General features: G+C 42.0%; 1 protein-coding gene across 2 annotated transcripts in view; it reads right to left on the bottom strand.

Annotated features, from left to right (window-relative positions):
- LOC307213143 (uncharacterized protein) overlaps positions 1-17,962 on the bottom strand; it is a 100,155-nt gene extending 82,193 nt beyond the window's left edge. Inside the window, exon 1 of one of the 2 annotated variants that reach the window (XM_079970867.1) lies at positions 17,893-17,962. The gene's annotated coding sequence lies outside the window, so the exon portion shown is untranslated. Of the gene's footprint in view, positions 1-16,702; positions 16,823-17,892 lie in introns of those variants that run through there. The other variant, XM_079970866.1, reaches the window with a different exon arrangement.
- Positions 17,963-19,343: the final 1,381 nt, after the last annotated feature.

Here is a 19,343-nt window from a genome sequence, read left to right on the forward strand (position 1 = left end):
AAAAGAGGTCAGCGCTCACCGGCAGCAGCAACGCGGTTTCACTCCGCAGATTGCGAAACAACTCACAGCGCCGCTACCCCCTCCACGTTCCGGAGCTCCTTACGGGGTTCCTTCTGCGTTTTGGGGGCCGCTTCAGGCGCCCGCCGAGTCTCAGGACCACAGGCTCTTGCTGCCTGTGGGTTTCCGATGTGGGTCTCCGCTTCGCCGTAGCGGACGACCCAGTTTCCGCGGAGCTTCCCCTTCACAGAAGTAAAGGGGCCGCCATTACCGTTCGCGCCGCCTCCGGAAGTCAGTTCAGACTGTTTTCAGACTCCTGCTGGTTCAGCTCTTAGAACAAACCCCAAGCTTAGCACATCAAGATTGACACAGAATACTGAACCACATTTAGAACTGAGTGAGAACAGACACACCCTGCAACAAAACAAACTTCAGTGCCCTACACCATTTCTAACCAAACCAGGTTTACAAGAAATATTGCTTCACTTAATCATCATCATCTAGCTTTAGGGAACATTAATACAGGATTAGAAGTATCCCACGCTGTATGGAATTCTTTTCCATACAACATTAAAGAACTAGGTTGCATAAATTGGAGTCAATGAGAACCTTTTTCTTCATCAACATGATGCCATTCACCTCAAATACAGAAAACTGAATGGATCTTCTGTCTTTCACAAGTTCACTGGTGCAGAATACAATTTGTTAATAAGCTGACCATACTGGTAAAATGAATATGAAGTTGTCCTACAGCATTGCACAATTGCAACAGCTTTGATGGCAAAAAAAAAATCTTTTGCAGACCTCAGCCAAATATGATGCTGGGGTTTAGGGACAAGCAAACTTTAATTCTTTTTTTATGTTTTCAGATTGAACTGTGTTTCAAACTATTGTAGAAACAAGGAACAGGGAACTAGTAACCAACTTCAACACTGTTTGCCACTAGCTTCAGTGGAACTGGGGCAAGGACTTCCAGGAATCAACAGGAATTGCACTCCAAGCTCAAAGAGACTTGAACTTTTCAATCATTTGGGGAGCAACCATTTCCAGCTACCTCCAAACAAAGCAACTGCAACATGTGTTTCACTTTACTTTTTTTATTCACTGCACATTTTGCTTGCAAAAGTATGTTCTATTTGTGGATACTTCTAGGCTTCATCCGATGCTGCATCAAGTTCAGTTGCTACATCCTGTTCAAAAGTATACAAAACCACAAAAGTGTAACCAGGAGGCTAAGAACCAAGAAAAAAACTCTTTTGTGCATGCTAAGACACATTTATCAAATGAAAAATAAAGAGACACTTCAAAGTGTTTCACTGTGTTAAGAAATCGTGACAAAGCTGTTTCAAGTGGCAGATCAGTTTAGCAGAGGGAATGTAGGGCCACTTCAAACATTTTAAATACAGCAATCCTATACTTATGGGTGAATGGCAAATTTCCATGTGTGCACTCCACTTCACAACACAATATACAGTGGTACCTCAGGTTAAGTACTTAATTTGTTCTGGAGGTCTGTTCTTAACCTGAAACTGTTCTTAACCTGAAGCACCACTTTAGCTAATGGGGCCTCCTGCTGCTGCCACGCCACCGCTGCACAATTTCTGTTCTCATCCTGAAGCAAAGTTCTTAACCCGAGGTACTATTTCTGGGTTAGCAGAGTCTGTAACCTGAAGCATATGTAACCCGAGGTACCACTGTAACAGGAAAGATGAGACATACACATGTACCCTCATTACTTGCATACCTCTGATTTCTGTGTTACTAAACAATAAACTGAAGCAGGGATACTTGTAATATCATATGGGAAGCAGAGCGTATGTCCAGCCCCACCGCAACTACAAGACTGCTACATTTTCAAATGTCTGAATTGATGCAAATATCCTCATAACAAAAGTATTCACAATCTGCACATTTGCTTTAGTCCAATCCTACAAAAGTCAGCTCAGAATTAAACTCCAGTAAGTTCAATGGGGCTTACATCCTGGTAAATGTGTATAGAAAAGCAGCCTACTTCAGGATTCATTCACGTGTTACAACATGCAAAGTAAGCAAACATGCAAGTGAACCAACACTTTTGCATTCACTGTATGCTGGAACATGCAAAAGCCAACCTGAGAAAGCGCAAGTCTGTAAACCAAAATGTACATGATCAGTTGTGGCCAGGCCCACACCAAAGACATGCTGCTGCTGCTGCTACAGGTCACGTGCACCCGTGGCCAGCCAAGTTATTTGGGCATTTTAAGCAGAAAATCCGACAATCATATCTCCCCCTTACTAGCAGTAAAAATACAACAAATTAAATAATTTATCCATTTGCTGCCTTTTTATGACATTCAAAAGCAGCTGCCTGAGGAAGTTATCTCACCATGCCTAATGGTAGGGTTGTCCTTGGTTAAAACAGTAGGAATCAAAAGTCAATTACAACCAATGACTTCACCTCTGAAGACAACAGTGTTCATGTTACAATCTCAAGACCCATTATATACAAACAGGCAGAATTCGAAACTCCCATTGTTCTAGGCACATTTTGCGACTGGGAATTTCATTAGCCTGAGCAATTTCTGAGCTCAGGGTGCAGTACTGTGCCTACGATTTCAAATTAAAACTGCCACTGCTGATGCTGAGGGCATGGGAAAAGAAATTCCTGCCAGCTTGACTTCCAAGAAATCACTGCAGCATCAGGCAAGCTGATAGGTTCTGCCTCTAAGCTGGCTTTACAGAAAGGCAGCAGTTTGAGGGACCCTCCTAAGAATATCAAGGGGGCACGCAGGGGAAGCATGGCTTTGTTTTTTGCAGTCTTCAGATGAGGACTAGATCATGTGAAAAATGAACATAAGATTTTAGCTGCGGTTCATTCATTTTAAGCTTTGTATTCTTGTTATAAAAAGTGCGCCTAGACATTCCATTGTGGTGCCCATAACCTAGGTTTAAGGTGCCATTTACCTCCTAGCTTTTATATCTCAGTTTCTAACACTGCAAACAGGTTATCCAGCGAAGTTGCCCCACTCACACAAGGACTTCTGCTTGCACATCAGAACTTACCCTCTCCCCACATGCCACCATCCAAATCTGCTCAGAAGGGTTGGGGAAAACCACAGAACAAATCTGGGAGGCACATGTGGGGAAGAGAAGTTGGGGAAGTTCTGTTGCACAGGTGAAAGGCCTTGTGCAAACAAAATGACTGTTGGATACAACCCAATCAATTTGTTACATGAAAGCAGTAATTATCACATGACAAACATGGTTATGGAAGCAACTGAAAAGCTTCAGAGAAAAGTTGCATAAGAATAGTCAGGTTATTTCAATTATTATATAACTGCTAGAACCCTATGGAAGGGCCATGCCCCCTACTACTACTTCTTGGCTACCTCAAGAAAAATGGAGGCCTCACTAAAACTGCCTCTACATATTTTTCCATGATCCTCAGTCAGCCCGCCTTATTCAGGAAGGTTCCCTGGCCCTCAGGACAGATTTTTCAGAATGCTCAGCAAGAATGAGAAAGTCACCCTCTGCCCACTCCTTCTTCTGACACTTCACAGGATCTAAGCAAAAAGGTTTACATGAAAACCTTATTCTATTCCAATTCTTTCAACAGAGATACACTACCCCCCACAAAAACACTTTTATATATTGTAGACATCATGAATGTATCATTCTCTCGTGGATTAGGAGGAGTATGGAAAGCCACAAGCTACAGCATGTAAGACTTAAGTGCAAACTTAAGTGACTGCACACTCCAAAGTGAGACTAATCACTTTACTGAGAATGAGTCAGACACATATACACACAGTGAACATGAAAATAATAGGATGACAAATCCACTTCAGTGGCAAATTGTTTCTTTTTCTGCAGAAATCCAATTTGCTTTAGTGTCAGTGAAATGAGTATCTCTCTGTTGATGTTACGCTTAATGGTGGAAATATTCCACACTTTGGAAATGGGTGCATTAAAACAGTATGTTGTCTAATGCACCAAGATTAAAACAATACTAACTATGCAGCTGAGTGCAAGTTTCTCCTGAGTCCCAAAAAGACCAGATTTCCAATTATGTTGAAGAAAAAGTAGTGAAAGTGACCATCAAGGGAAATAAAATGTTGCTAATATTTCCTCTGCCTCCCATATAATTCAGCCAAGAGCTTTAATGATGTTAACATTAACAAATGGCACAAACAGAAAAGGTATGGCTAAAACTGAAACTACACCTGGAGAACCAGCTGCAGTGCTTGAAGATTCTCTATGCATCACTACTAAATGTGAAAACAAGGCTCATACATGAAACTGTAGTTTGATGGTGTACCCTTCCTAACACATCCACATATATTGCAGGAATTTTCCTTTAATGGACAGCTGGGGGGGGAGAGAATTAAATTGCAACCCCAAATGGCACAGTGTGTTCTTCTAAGAGCACAAAATAGCACCACTCTACAGTTTAATATCAGGGGTGATACTGAGAATATGTTCTTAGGCAGCATCTGATCTAAGTGCTTGGCATCCATTGGCACAATTCAAACTATTTCAGGATATGGCACTAACACAGTTGTCTCCATCCCCCAACACTCCTTCCACCTGAGAAACTGTGATTGTAGACAGATTGTAGATTGTGATTTCTCCCTCTACCCCCAATGTCAGCCACTACACTGTAGGAGTTTGATTATTAGAAATGTGTTGCTTCCCCACCCCCACCCCCACTACTCTATTTCATAGAACTGGAAAAGATTAAAGCCCAATCTCCTTACCACAAGAAATTCCAACCAAGGTGAGCATAGTGGTTCTTCACCTTTTCCTCATTTATATCAGATCCACAGTAGCTAATGCTGTGCAGGACCCCCATCTGTTCTGTTCATGACGTGCTACTCTGTCACCTTCCCTTTTATATACTCCAACTCCATTATTCTGCTTTCATCTTTTTATTTCCTTTAATCCTGTTATCTGGATGAAGACTTTGGTCCAGCCCCTTCTCCTGGGCTGTGTTTGGAGATTCTGCTTCATACCAGCATACAGAGGTCAGAATCTAAGGTGACATGATGGTCTGGTACAAGAATGCCAATTTTTAAAACCAAGTGACTATCAAGAATGGAAGATTAATGAACAGCCCATCAGTTTACCTCACTAAGCCACAAAATGAATGCATTGTGTTAATATTTAATTGACCTCACTAGGTCCTTTGTACTCATCTTAGATGGTGCTACATAAAGAAGTTGCAGTACAATCCTATACATGTTTATTCAGAACACCCAGGAAACTAGGTACAGTATAGGTTTGCAATTTCAAACATATTTGGTAACATCAAATGTCCTGTAAGTGAAAAGACACCTATCTAAGCAATGGGACTTCTCTTTCTCTCCATGCAACCCTGCAATCTGAGCAAATGTTGGGGAAGACAGAGGGAGAGGAAGTCCAATACACAGGCCTTGCACTAATAGGACAACTTTGTTGAATATAACACAGTGTTGTCATCTAACTTCAGATGAAGCAGTGCCTCTGCTGCAGTGGAATAGGCCCTCATAATGGGAACTAGGAAGTGAATTAAACTAAATGAAATGGGATGTATCACAGGTGCAGGTTGAAAAGACATCATTTCCTTGCCATCATCAAAAGCACAATCCAAGCATCACAGGTGATGTAGTTATAAAACATCACAGGTGAATCCTGCTGAGATGGTTCAGGCTAGAAAGAAAGGTTCTGAAAATCATGAAGTTATTTGGGTGGGTTTTTAATAACAGATTTGCATTAACTGTTTAATAACTGCAGTACATTCTAGCTCTCTCTGCCACATAAACGCTTTCTCCCCTATACCACTTTCTAACAATATTCCCTTCAGTAGAAGGGAACTTACTTTCTACTAATTCACTGTATAGCTGACCCTCCCCCAAAACATCAGCTAACTTTTAAACTTGACTTTAATTTCAATTAAAATGCTCTAGATTTTAACATGTGCTCCTGTAATCTTCCATTCACAGTACACAAGGCTCTTTATACCTAACAGTTATTGAACTAGGGAGAGATTAATATTAACACATAATGTAGCAGAAACTTGTCACCTGGAGAAAGTATCACATGTTATTTATGCAGAGAGAATTCTGTTTTATATATTCTATAGGACTCAAACAAATCTCATGACATTATCATTGAAGGAAGTCTGCTCAATACGTTTTTTTGCAATGGTATTAAATATTATTGTCAAATACCTCTATAAAACACACAGCTTTTTAAAAGGTGCTAAAAGTACATATCTCTAGTCCCAAATGAAATTGAGGCAGTACATGTGCTCTTTTAGATAACAGAGGACAATGATACAACAGCAAATATGTTACTTTTCAAAATGAGAACTTGGAATCCCAACCCCATGAATCTGATACCATAATCCTGACAGAGGCAGATTTAGGGGAGAGCAGCTGGTTCAGTTGCACTGAGCACGGAGCCTCAGGGGCACCACAACTATGATGTAGAATGGAAGGTGCAGGGGGCCAAATGTTGGTGTTGCACAGGGTACTGCTGAAATTTGAGACCCCAAGGTTCACAACTGACCTGATCTCTCTTACTCTAACATTGCATTTGTTCTCAGATTATTTGCAATTCTTATGTATACATGCACCTTTATTGGCAATCACCCAAACAAATCTCTGTGCATACCACTTCAAGATACCATTCACAAAGATGCTCTTAGAACTGAAGCTACTTCTTCCCTTTATCTCCATTGGTGATAACTGAAGAAAAGCACTGTTCAAATGGATATATACACTTTTCTCTTTCTTCATTTGTATTCACTCTTCTGTGTGTGAGCAGTACAGAGATGAAATAATTATGCCTGGATAATTTCTGCATGAGTACTTAATGTGCTTTGCCAATATTTTCAGTGAAAGTAGCCTAGGAATTACTCTGCGGCATGATTAAGTACCTCATATTTGCACGTTTATAAGACCCAAGTAATATGAAGGCCTAAGTACTGCACTGTGTAATTTATGTTATCATGGTTGTAGTTTTGACTGTTCTTCAGCACCAAGAGAATAAATCTCACAACCTTTCTCCCTACTGCAGCAGATGAGGAATCACTTAAAAACAGTGGAAAAGGCAACGATGATTGCCACTGCCAGATATACAGTGCTTCCCAGATTTCAACAGAATGTAATTTAAAAGTAACTCTGAAATATGCTACTGATCACCTTCTCAGGCAGGAATGGTCTTAATACACAGGGGTGGCTAATTCATGACCCTCCAGATGTTGTTGAACTCCAGCTCTCATCAGTGACAGGTAACATAGCCAGTAGTCAGGGATGGTTGAAGGTGTAGCCTGTCATCATTTGGAGAGTGATAGGTTTCCCATCACTGCACTAAAGTTACATATACTCTGTGTGGCTCTTAGAACCACAGAGGTCTGGCACCTAGGGTATTTGACTTGGGGGCATTGGCGGGGAGAGACACCAATCCTTGCTCAGCAGCAAAGCTCATTGAATGACTTTGTAGAAATAGCTCCCTAACCCTACCTGCGGATTTGTCAGGAGGATTTCTTTAAAAGCATACTATGCATGCTTGGAAGAGGAAGGGGGTCAAAATTAATAAACAGAAGTAAATACCAACATCATGAGGCATGCCTAAGCCAGATTCAGTTCTTGGCAAATGATACTTTTATTCTGAAGGGAGAGATCAGATAAATCAGCCAACTTTCAAGCACAGCACTGATCAGTTCTGTTAACATTTGAACTATATCTGACATTACTTCTTACTCTTGCACTTACTGTGTGCATTATGTACAAAGGAACATTTCAATAAAAGTGTATAAATATTGAAAACAGTGTGGGATCATTTATCAGAATTCAGGCAACTCCTCTCTCATGCACATGTGTCTTGTGCATGCTGTTTTTGGCACCAACAGGGGGGAGGGTGGGGACAGAATGGGGGAATCCCCACTTGCATGCGCCCCAGTGATGTGTGCAGTGGCTGGGAAAGGAACCCCTGCATAACTGGCAATTCCCATGTATAGCAAACCGATTTCAGAAGTCAGGCTTTCATAACAAAATAAAGTAAATGCAATGTTTTCATTTAATGGAAGTGCAACACAGAATAATAATAAGAAGAAGAGTTTGGATTTGATATCCTGCTTTATCACTACCCGAAGAAGTCTCAAAGCGGCTAACATACTCCTTTCCCTTCCTCCCCCACAACAAACACTCTGTGAGGTGAGTGGGGCTGAGAGACTTCAGAGAAGTGTGACTAGCCCAAGGTCACCCAGCAGCTGCATGTGGAGGAGCGGAGACGCGAACCCGGTTCCCCAGATTATGAATCTACCGCTCCTAACCACTACACCACACAATTTTGCCCTATGCAACCAGCCATAAGAAGACGACAGTTGAAGCCACTGGCCCTCAGAAGTGAAGAGCTCCATGCTAATAAAAAGCAAGCAGAAAAGATTTGGCTCCAGCCACCCTCTGGGTGAGCTTCTATTAAGAATTAATTTGGTTGAACACACAAATGTACCAGTAACTTAGAGAGCATCAAAAACACAGCTTTAGTTGTAGAAAATTCAGTTGGCAAGCTTGGCCTCAATCCTGAATCTCTAAATTCTGTGAGAATGAAGAGTGCCCTGTCACGAGATTTTGTAGTTTAATCCTTTTGCACTGTCAAGTCAGTGGGTGACCTTTCATTCAGCAAAGAGACTCTACAGAAAGGAGTTAAGAAGAGTCAGATATCATATAAAAAATAAGAAATGAGGAACTAGCTAAATTTAGAGAAGCTAAAACATCTCCAGAGCTGCAGTTCATGTAGCTGTAGCAGTTCCTGCAACTATTTTTATCAGATATGTAGCCAAATATTTCCACTTCCTATAGCCTTCTCTAGTATGAAGCATGCAACATGTGATTTAGGTGCAACTAATAACTTGTGTTACATAAACCACCTCCAATATTTAAGCCTTACACTCAAGAGCCTAACATTCGCAGACAAACTAGCTCAAAAACTATTCATCCTGAAGCACTTACGCACTGCAAGCATGTAGGACTGAATGAACGTTATTCACTGTTGTCTGCACTCCACATATACCATAGTAGTTTGGCAAGTCATAGTTTATGACCTCCCAAGTCTATATTGAGAATTTACACAGCAAGCTTAGATAGCCAAGAGGACAGTGTTACTAGCTTCTAGTCACTAAAAAACCCCAAAATAATGAATGTGGAAAGATGAAAGCAAGCAGGCAACATTTATATTGAAGTCTTGAAAACCATTGCAGCAGTTTTAATTCCTCCAAAACATCTGGTTTCAAAGGGAAAGTATAAGACATTTAATTACATGCCTTCAGAAAAGTTAAGAAATTGCATTCGCTGTTGATCATGTTATTATTCAACATAAGTAAAACTAAACTAAACCTCCTACATAAACACATTCACCAGCTGCCATCTCAAACTTCTTAGAGCCCGGCCTTTGGGAGCAACTAAGAGAAGGGTTATGTAGTTGTGAGCAAGCCACTAAGAAGTCCTGTCTCCGCAACCAGCAGAGATGAAATAATCAAAGAGGACATTCTTGGTTGAGCTGAGGGAGAGCAACAGGAGATAACAGTTGTTCCCTAAAGAAGGAAGAGGTTAAGCCATCCAGGCACAACTCTGTAGCCATCTGTTACTTCCCTAGTTTCAGTAAAATCAAAATAAAAAATGCTATCAGAATGTATACTGATATTCACAGGGGTTTATTGGGGGTTTTGTTTTTGTTTTGTTATGTATTTTGTATTCTCATTCTGTATTTTTCTATTCTGTGATTTTCAGATATTCGAATTTAATAATAAAAATAAAAAGTGTACAAACAAGAAGGAATTTGTATAATTTCAGATCAATGGAGACAGATTCAGAAGTTCACAGATCCACATGACTGAAAAAAAGTCCTGTGCATAGCAGATGATGTTGATATCCATTACACAGTACAGCCTCAATCTTCACCACCCTCTCCCATCAGAGCCTGTGTCTTAGAGAGCTGGAAGTGGCTTGAGTTCATGCACCAAGTCCCAGTCCAATCATAACTCAATTACAGAATTATATAGTATTTTTTCACCATACTAGCTACAGAATTCACCCAGCGGAGTGGGAGCAACATCTATCTAGCACAACGAAAGAGTCAGAATCCCCCCCCCCCATGATCTGTGAACAGCATGTTGGCTTTATCCCTGAAGCTCTATGAACATGACATTTGTATAACAAGCTCCAGAGCTATGATCTTAACAAGTTTCTAGTCTGATGTACTTTAGAACTGGAAGTGTTCAAGAATTCCCACATGTCAAGCTCTAAATTGAAATACCAAACTACAGCAGTAGTTAGACCCAGTGAGAGAGCTTCAGCAGTTGGAAAGCAGGGCACATTTTCTATTAGTTCAGTAGCTGACTGAAATTTATGTGTAGATTTTGCTTTGTCCCTCTTGTCTCCTAATTTTCTAAGGAATAGATTAATAATTTTTAATATATAAAGAGAGGAAAACTGGGTGGTGGGGGAGAGAGAGAGACCAGTTTTCCTTTTTGTACAACAGGACAGAAACAACCTAGAGGGGAGCTAGACTGAGCAGTACATTATACAGGAGTATATTTGGCAGTAGCTAGACCTGCATTAAATGATGGTGTTAACATCAAGGAAAACTGGCTCGAAAAATAAGGCTGGGTTCTGTCCATCCAGAACCACAATCAAGACTATATTCCTTTGTTTTGTCTGAAGAAATTTTGTATAGACGATAACTCCATCTGGGATTTATATATCCTTTGGGCCTCTTGCAATGGATACCACATGCTTCAAGGACAATTTCCCTGGATTAAAGCCAAGTAACTTCCAAAATAGGGAAACTCTGTGCTGCACTAAAAGGAATGAGTGCTTAATCTGCTCAACATTGGAGGTCCTGCTGGTTCATGTGTACATCCTTGTCAAGACTAAGTATTTGCTTTGAGTGAAAGCTATTAATTGTTTGCAAAAGGGCTAGAATAAAATTCTAAATCAAATTATTCTGACATAGAGAACAATGCTCCACTTTTATTTCCAGTACTAAGACAATGCTTTTAAATTTTTACATTTCCTAACTCCTTTGGAATAGTCAAACTGCCACAAAAGACTAGCAATTACAAATGTGCAGAGGGAAGATGTGTAGTTGTGCTGTGTGTTGCTCTAACTCCCATTTATTATGGGAAAAATCTAGCTAATTGCCCTATGCATTTATGCAATTCAAGACTTCATAGTATCTTGGATTCATAAGGACATTCACAATAAATCCAAGTCAGGCATTCTCTCAATGCTTATTTTCTTAAAGCCATTTCCCTTAAATATCTGCTAGTCATGTAAAATACACTCATGTATTTAATTTCTTTATTTCTTAAACTCTGAAAAACCCTCCTTTTTATTACTAAAAATAATTGTCAATTGAACTGTGGATTCATAATTCAAAAAATTCAATGCCAGCATTTTTTTCAAAGCTAACACTTATACCCAAACTCAGGTTTCACAAATTCCTTCACAGAAAAGAGCTCTCAGTTAACCTGTATTAACACCAGACCACAAGCAGGCAGATAATTTCACTTTGAGTCCAAATATTAACTTCATCCTGGAAATAAGTCTTGTATCATTCAGACTACAGTGCCATTAATAGAATTAGCAGACACTTAAAAAAACACACACAAAAAAACCTGTTGTATAGATTTAGCACTTCAGGCTGATATTGGCTGGAATCATGTCAACTATACTCATATCCTTATTACTCATTTTTGTGGGTAGTTTTAAATATGTTATAAAACCAGGGCAGAAACAAAGGAAACAAAATAGACATGCTTCCCAAATCCACTACTACACTTTTAGGAATAAGTAAACTTTAGGAATATGTTCAACCTTTACTGAACTAAAACAAAATTTCAAGCAGTGCTGGGCTTGGAACAGTGGGAAGTGTGTTGCTCATCCCCAGTGATGCCAGAGTCACAGTCTAACACGTACTTGTAACACTAGTAATACAGATTTATGTGGAGCAGTGCTGATAGTTCTTTTAATAACTTTGTTTCTGGTCTCAACTGCCTCCCAAGATACTGATTTATATATATATTATAGGGTGAAATCCATTTATTGCAATCCGTGGTACAGTATTCATCTAAATAGTTGTGTTAGCGCAAGGAATAGCACCAGGATTTCCTCACTTTCCTCTCCCTGCACATGCCCCCCCCCCCAATCCCCAAATCTGCTCTGGAGAGTTAGAAAACCCCCAGAACAGATTTTGTAGGATGAGGGGAAAGAGATGGAGAGATCATCCTGTCACATAAGGAGAAATTATTGCGCTGGCCTAACGTTCTCGGTAGCAGTACTTTGGATAGAACTCAATGGGTCTAACTCTGAGTAGGTCTAAGTTGAATATATCACCCACCCATGATTATTATTACTATTGCCAGGGATCATCACACAACAGGAAAAAATACAATTGCACCCCATACAATTAGAGGGCAAGGAGGCTTCCACATCTCTGAAATTTTCTCATCTAAGGAAGCCTCTATCAGTGAGCAGCAAGAACCAAGCAAAGACAGTTCTAGGGAGTTGCAATGTCATATATTTGTCAGAAACACAAGGCCACAAAGGGTCCACCATTGCAAGAGCTCTGCTGTTCTCATTATGCACAGCCAGAGCCGGCATCAGCATTAGACACACTGAGGCAATTGCATTAGACACACGGAGTCCAGAGGTGGCAGTTCCCACAGCTGTGCCTCCCTGCCACTGAGCTCACACACTGCCATCGCCAGAGAAGGGAGGAGAAGCAGTGGCAAGCTCTTGCTGTTGCTCCAGCAACAGGAGAGGGTGGGAGGCACCCATGGCTGCACTGAAGTTCCACAGGCATCTCCGTCCCGCCCCCCCCCCCCCGCCACCAGCAAAGCAAGGAGAAGCAACAGCAGCACCCTGGCTTCAGTGGGGAAGCGGCAGCAACTTTCTGTTTCACCTCACGTGGCAAAACTTTCTGTTTCACCTCACGTGGCAAAAATGGGACAGTCATACCCTGTGCACAGTGCACCAAGAGCATTCAGAAGCAGCATGAGAGTATTCTTGGCTGGCACAGCTTTCCTTTTCGAGATTAAAAACCCCCACTGAGTGCACCTTTACCAAGGTTCCCAAGAATCTCGGATATGACACTCCTCATGCATGTAAATTGTTACAGCATCCACACGTTACTGTCACCCAAATGTCAACCTGTATCCCCCCACAGTTTAATCCAATTTATCCTTTCAATGGGAAATCTGATGTTTTTTTTTGGGGGGGAGCTGCTAACAACCTGGCCTGTTTGTAGTATTAAGCCTTCATTTGGAAGGATCCTAAAAAGATAACCATGATCTATAAAATGAACACAAAACTCGTACGAAAATTGAAGACAATGCCTTTTAATAAATAATAATAATAATAATAATAATAATAAATTTTATTTATATCCCGCCCTCCCCAGCCGAAGCTGGGCTCAGGGCGGCTAACAACAAAACTTCTAGTAATAAAACTTCTAGTAATAAATAAATAATAATATTAATAAATAATAATAATAAAATTTCTAGTAATGAGATAACAAACTTTCACCAGCTTTTGCTGATCCAGCAAGATACCTCACCACAACCATTCTGAATGCCTCATTCTTTGGGACCACTTTTCTTAACTAGCCACTAATGATTAGGAGCCTCATTCATTCATTTTTGAACAACAGAGACTGGCAATAGGGTAGCAGTCTTTTATTGTTACTCCTACCTGTGAAAGAAGTCCAGAGAGTGGACTCCGTGCAGAATAATCCATGTTTTAACTCATGTATGTGCACATGCTGTGATGTAAAAGGCAATTTCTACAAACAAGCAGCTTGTCTCCAGCAGTAAAACTAATCGAGACAGTGGTCTACCAGGAATGTTATGACATCAAAATGATTATTGCTTTCCTCCAATTACATTTCCTTCTACAGAAAACAGCATTTCTATATAAATCAAGCATATAACAGAGGTTATAAAGCTGCATCACATAATGCAAAAGGACGCTGCAAGTCCAAAGGCAGAAGAGTTGCCGTATATTTACAGAGGCAACAGCATGACAAGAGTAAGCTAATCCCTTCAAAGTCCCCTGCCACATTTACAGTTCATCATTTACAGTAATTCATGTAACTGGTTTTGACTTCAGAACTCCTAGTGACAGAAAACACACATATTATGCAGTAATTACCTAATGCCTCTTAATCCAATATTGTCCAAGCAAAATGGATCCAAAGTGCTCATGGCTACTTAGAGTTCAAAGAGTTTTTTCATTAAACATAAAGCTATTTCAGGTGATTTGAAAACATCAGAGAAACATTACCCAGGTATAGTTATCACCATGCACAATAAAAGTAAGATGATGTAGGAAATGCTCTGATGCATCAGAAGAAAAACATATGCACATAAATCGATAAGGTCTTCCACATGAACAAGGGAGGGAAGATAAAAGGGAACAAGAAGATTGCTAGGATGTTAATGGAATGAAGCCTGCACAATTTTTCAAAACCAATTGCCAAGAATACTTTTGCACAGCAGGGATGACTACTTAAGAAGTTGGGGAAATGATTAAATGCAGAATCCATTATCAAAACGCAAGGTAAGAAAACACAAAGCAGAACACTCAGCAACATGTAGACTTTTGGCTAATGAGAATTGCTACAAATACCAACCAAAATCCAGTTGCTTGGGGTAAATAAGTGCACAGCCCCCAAGCAATGTTGTTATGAAAGGCAATATGTTTGATGACCTCGTAATCAAAGAGATGTGTGTGAATGCAAACAGCTAGATGTATGCATGTGGACTGCTTCACACACTCAAAACTTTTAAGGCCCCCATAAGTAAGTCTCAAAATGTGTGAAATCAATGCATGATATTCACACTTAACTTGTCTCACAGATCCAGACAACTAAAATTCACTGGATTATGCCAGAGTATTTGGTACCCATCCTATTACTGTGTATTGTACTCCATGTTTTTAAGGATTTCATTAACAAATAACCCTTGGTTCATGAGCTCAAATATTCCATATCATTACCTCCAGTGCTTATTCCATTATTAAAGTAATAATGTATCAAAAAGACCTCAGTCACAATAAAGTATGTGAGATGTCCTCAACTCAAATCTTCTCTTAAATGTCCTCAGTGTGTTTTCCCTCCAATTTACAAGCTTTGCCCACGCTGGTTTATACAATTCTTAACTATTTGACACCATACTGCAACAGTGCCCTATATTAAAATGGTTTGCAGTGGATGAGTACCATTATTTGTGCATAGTTTTTCTATGCAACTATTCCAACCACAGAAAAAAGAACTGTATAATGTAGGTTCCATTACTTAGCAATGTCTCAACTAAAGCCAGAGCCTACTATTAGTCAAAGGAAGAAATGAAAGCTCCACTAAGCATCGAAATAGACAATGAGCCATTTTAAAGTTTCCACTGCTTGAATGTATGTATTCATACTGGCTTGGACTTTTCTGGCACAGAGACAAACACCTGGACCAAGCCCTCTCACATAGCAGGAGGGTTTGATTACCCACTGCAGTTTGCTGGTCTTTGCAAAAAGGTAACAAATAACAATTCACCTATGGCTGCAGAAATGTGCTTTAAATGGAACCCTGCACATGTGAGGGGAACTGTCACTACATATTATTTTCTGGGTGTTCAGAGAAGAGAATGCAGTCTTTTTTCTTATGCTCTGAAAACCCGATTCATGCCTTCCCTTCAAGGGAAAATTAGCAGATTATTCTTCTGCTTTCTCATCTACCCCTGACAAATCATTCCTGTAATAAGAATTTAATAAACTCAGTACAACCCCTTCTAGATGTGCCAACTACAGCACAGAAAAGGTCACAACTCGACGGGAAAAACTAGAGGTCCTTCTAGCTGTCTCGTCCTCGCTCATGCTGCGTGTAGTCACAAGCATCTACTTAAGAAAAGAGCAGTTCGTCCCTGAACATCATCTGCCTTTCGTCCATTCATAGCCTCCCGGGACAATAATACAATGAACTTATATTCCTTCCACTTTACCCCCAATCCCGGCTTCTTTCCACTCTCCACAGCCCAAGCCAGATGAGACCTACCCACAATCCCACAAAATCTCTCCAAGCCCCAGGACTGCGCTCCACATGCACAATAGCACAACACACCCAATTTCCCAAGTCCGCCAACATCCAGATAACACAAATTCCATCCTCCCACTATGGAAGCGCACACCCTCCTAGCCTCGCGTGCACCCGACTCCCCACCCCCACCCAACAACAACACACACACACGTAAACACGCGCTCTGGTCGCCGGGCACAACTAAAACACGAGACCCGTCCACTATTATATGACACCCCCCCCATCCATCCTATAGCGCACACAGGCGCAGGGAAGGGAGCAGCCGGCCCCGCAGAGTCCTCCCCTGCCTGTCAACCAAGACCACCCCCCTCCCGCTTCCATACACACGATAATGCATTTATCCCGCTAAGTCCTTTCTCCCCTCGACAGACCCCGCGCGCACGCCTCCTGCCCTCATCCCCGCACAGCCCGCCCTTCGTTAGCGGCGAACACACACAACACACACACCCGTCGCCTTCCCTCGGAGCTCGCGGGACGGCGGCTCCCGCGCCCCTCTCTGTGAGGGACGGCAGCGGCAGGAGGACCCAGCGACATCTCCCTCGCTCGCCCCCGAACGAGCGAGCGAGCGAGCGAGCGGCGCCGGCTCCCCTCTTCTTACCTCAGAGCGGTGGGGCGGTGGGCGCGCGCCGAACCGGCTGCTGGAATCCGTTCCTCCTCCTTCGCCACGCTCTTCATCCTCCTCTGGCAGAGGATGCTGCTCCTCCTGCTCCTGCTGCCGCTGCCGCCGCCGCCGCCGCTCTGTGTGTGTGTGTGTGTGTGTGCGCGGGCGCGCGCGCCAAGAGGAACGGCAGCACAAACAGTCCCCGCCTCGCACAATGCGAAGCAGCTGCTCCACACAGGCGCACGCGCCCCTGTCTCTCTCTCTCTGACTGAAGGAACTCGCCGCCGGGGCCTAGAACCTGCGCGGGCGAGCTAAAGGAAAACGTTACGCATGCGCGCTGTGAGGTTTCATGGGAAATGTAGTCTTTTCCCCCCACAGACCGTGACTTCTCTCCCCTCGCCAGCTCCGCGTGGCTTCTCCTCGCTGGGTGACAGAACTTACCTATCTCTGCTTTTTCGTTTGCTTTAACTAGGCTTAGGTTTGGCGAGGAAGTTCGTTTCCCGCAAGAACAAGTCGGATAAAACGTTATATTTTAGCTCAGACGCTCACTGTTGAGTAATAATCTATAATGGCTGAAAGGAAAGCTTGCAGCGTAAGGGGGAATTAGCTCAAATGGTAGAGCGCTCGCTTAGCATGCGAGAGGTAGCGGGATCGATGCCCGCATTCTCCAGTTACATTTTTGCCTGCCTCTTCCTCTATAGTACTCAATTATTGTTGCAGCCCTTCTAACAATTCTCTATCAATGGTCAAGCCTACAGTTGTAGTAAATAGCCTTCTACTGAGAGATTGAGGGGACTGCTGTTATTCATGCTAGTCATGTTCTTGTATGTTACAGCTGGTTATGATTTTCCCTTGTTGTGGAAAATTCAAAGCAAAAACAAACAAAAACATGCTCTGCAAGCGAAAAGAAGGCAGCCTGCTTCCTTGGAAATAAAATAAAACAAATCTAGATCTCGTGACTAGTTCTATTAATCCCAGTGCATATAATATTATTTCATCAGACTTCAGCCTCATAGTTTACAAATACAGAACTGGCGCCACTGTGCTTCAAATGTATGCTGTTTAATAAATCCAGTTAGCAAGCATTGCACGTTACGCTCAGTTGCAGCAAATTATTAAATCTTAAATGCAATTCTAAGATCATCAGTCAATTATAACGCCCTGCATTTAAATATAAAAATGAATACCTCCGTGACATATGTAATCCTTCACCTGCCAAAATATATAGTCCGAAGCTCATTATTTCTTCCTCATATGATTATTTCGAATTAGCCAATCACGAAGCTTTGGTCATGAGCTATCCAGAAGACACCTCAAACATCACGCTGGTCCGGGGTATCTTGTGCGCCCTCTGCTGGACAACTTGGCAACGTTTCTCTTGACATGGTGTGCGTAGGGTAGGGGGCTGAGCCCTCCCCAATGTTGAGGGGGCTGCCATCTCCCGAAGTTTGCCGCCACCGGGCAGCGCTCGTGTGCTGGTGGGGGCAGGACCTACAGATCAAAGATTTTATCCATCCTATGTAGAACTTTAATTTACTGTGGCTAGATTCAGGTAGGTAGCCGTGTTGGTCTGACGCAGTCGAAATAAATAAAAAAAATTAAAACTTGTCCAGTAGCACCTTGTTGTTTAGTCGTGTCCGACTCTTCGTGACCCCATGGACCAGAGCACGTCAGGCACTCCTGTCTTCGACTGCATCCCGCAGTTTGGTCAGACTCATGTTTGTAGCTTCGAGAACACTGTCCAACCATCTCGTCCTCTGTCGTCCCCTTCTCCTTGTGCCCTCCATCTTTCCCAACATCAGGGTCTTTTCCAGGGAGTCTTCTCTTCTCATGAGGTGGCCAAAGCATTGGAGCCTCAGCTTCACAATCTATCCTTCCAGTGAGCACTCAGGGCTGATTTCCTTAAGAATGGATAGGTTTGATCTTCTTGCAGTCCATGGGACTCTCAAGAGTCTCCTCCAGCACCATAATTCAAAAGCATCAATTCTTTGGCGACCAGCCTTCTTTATGGCCCAGCTCTCGCTTCCATACATCACTACTGGGAAAACCAGTAGCACCTTAGAGACCAACTAAGTTTGTTCTGGGTATAAGCTTTCATGTGCATGCACACTGCTTCACATAGTATCTGAGTATCTTCAGATAGAAGAGTATCTGAAGAAGTGTGCATGCACACGAAAGCTTATACCCAGAACAAACTTAGTTGGTCTCTAAGGTGCTACTGGACGTTTTATTTTATTTTATTTGTTTACTGTGGCTAATAACTGTGGCAGCAAATAGAGTTGTATAAATATTTGGGTGGGGTAGGGTGTGTGTGTGCCTGCTACCTCTTACTACTCCTTGGAGTCATTTCTGGTGTGGATACATGTGTAAACATTTAAATTCGTATTCAGCATCCTTCATTGGCCTAGCGAGGTGATAAGTTATCAGAAATCATAGGCAGGTTCCCAGACTGGTTGCAGAGTTTCTTTTTCCATTAGTCAGCTGTTTTTTTACTGGATTTGTACCTTTCTCCCAAGGCACACAAGGCGATTTACCATTTTAAAATGCTAAAACAGATACATTAGATAAAATGTAAAGGGACAGAGTCCTTTGAGGCCAGCTGGGAGCTGATGGGAAGAACTCCCTTGCCTGGGCTCCC

The sequence above is a fragment of the Podarcis cretensis genome (assembly GCF_951804945.1).
Source record: "Podarcis cretensis genome assembly, chromosome: 1".
In the NCBI taxonomy this organism is placed as follows: Eukaryota; Metazoa; Chordata; class Lepidosauria; order Squamata; family Lacertidae; genus Podarcis; species Podarcis cretensis.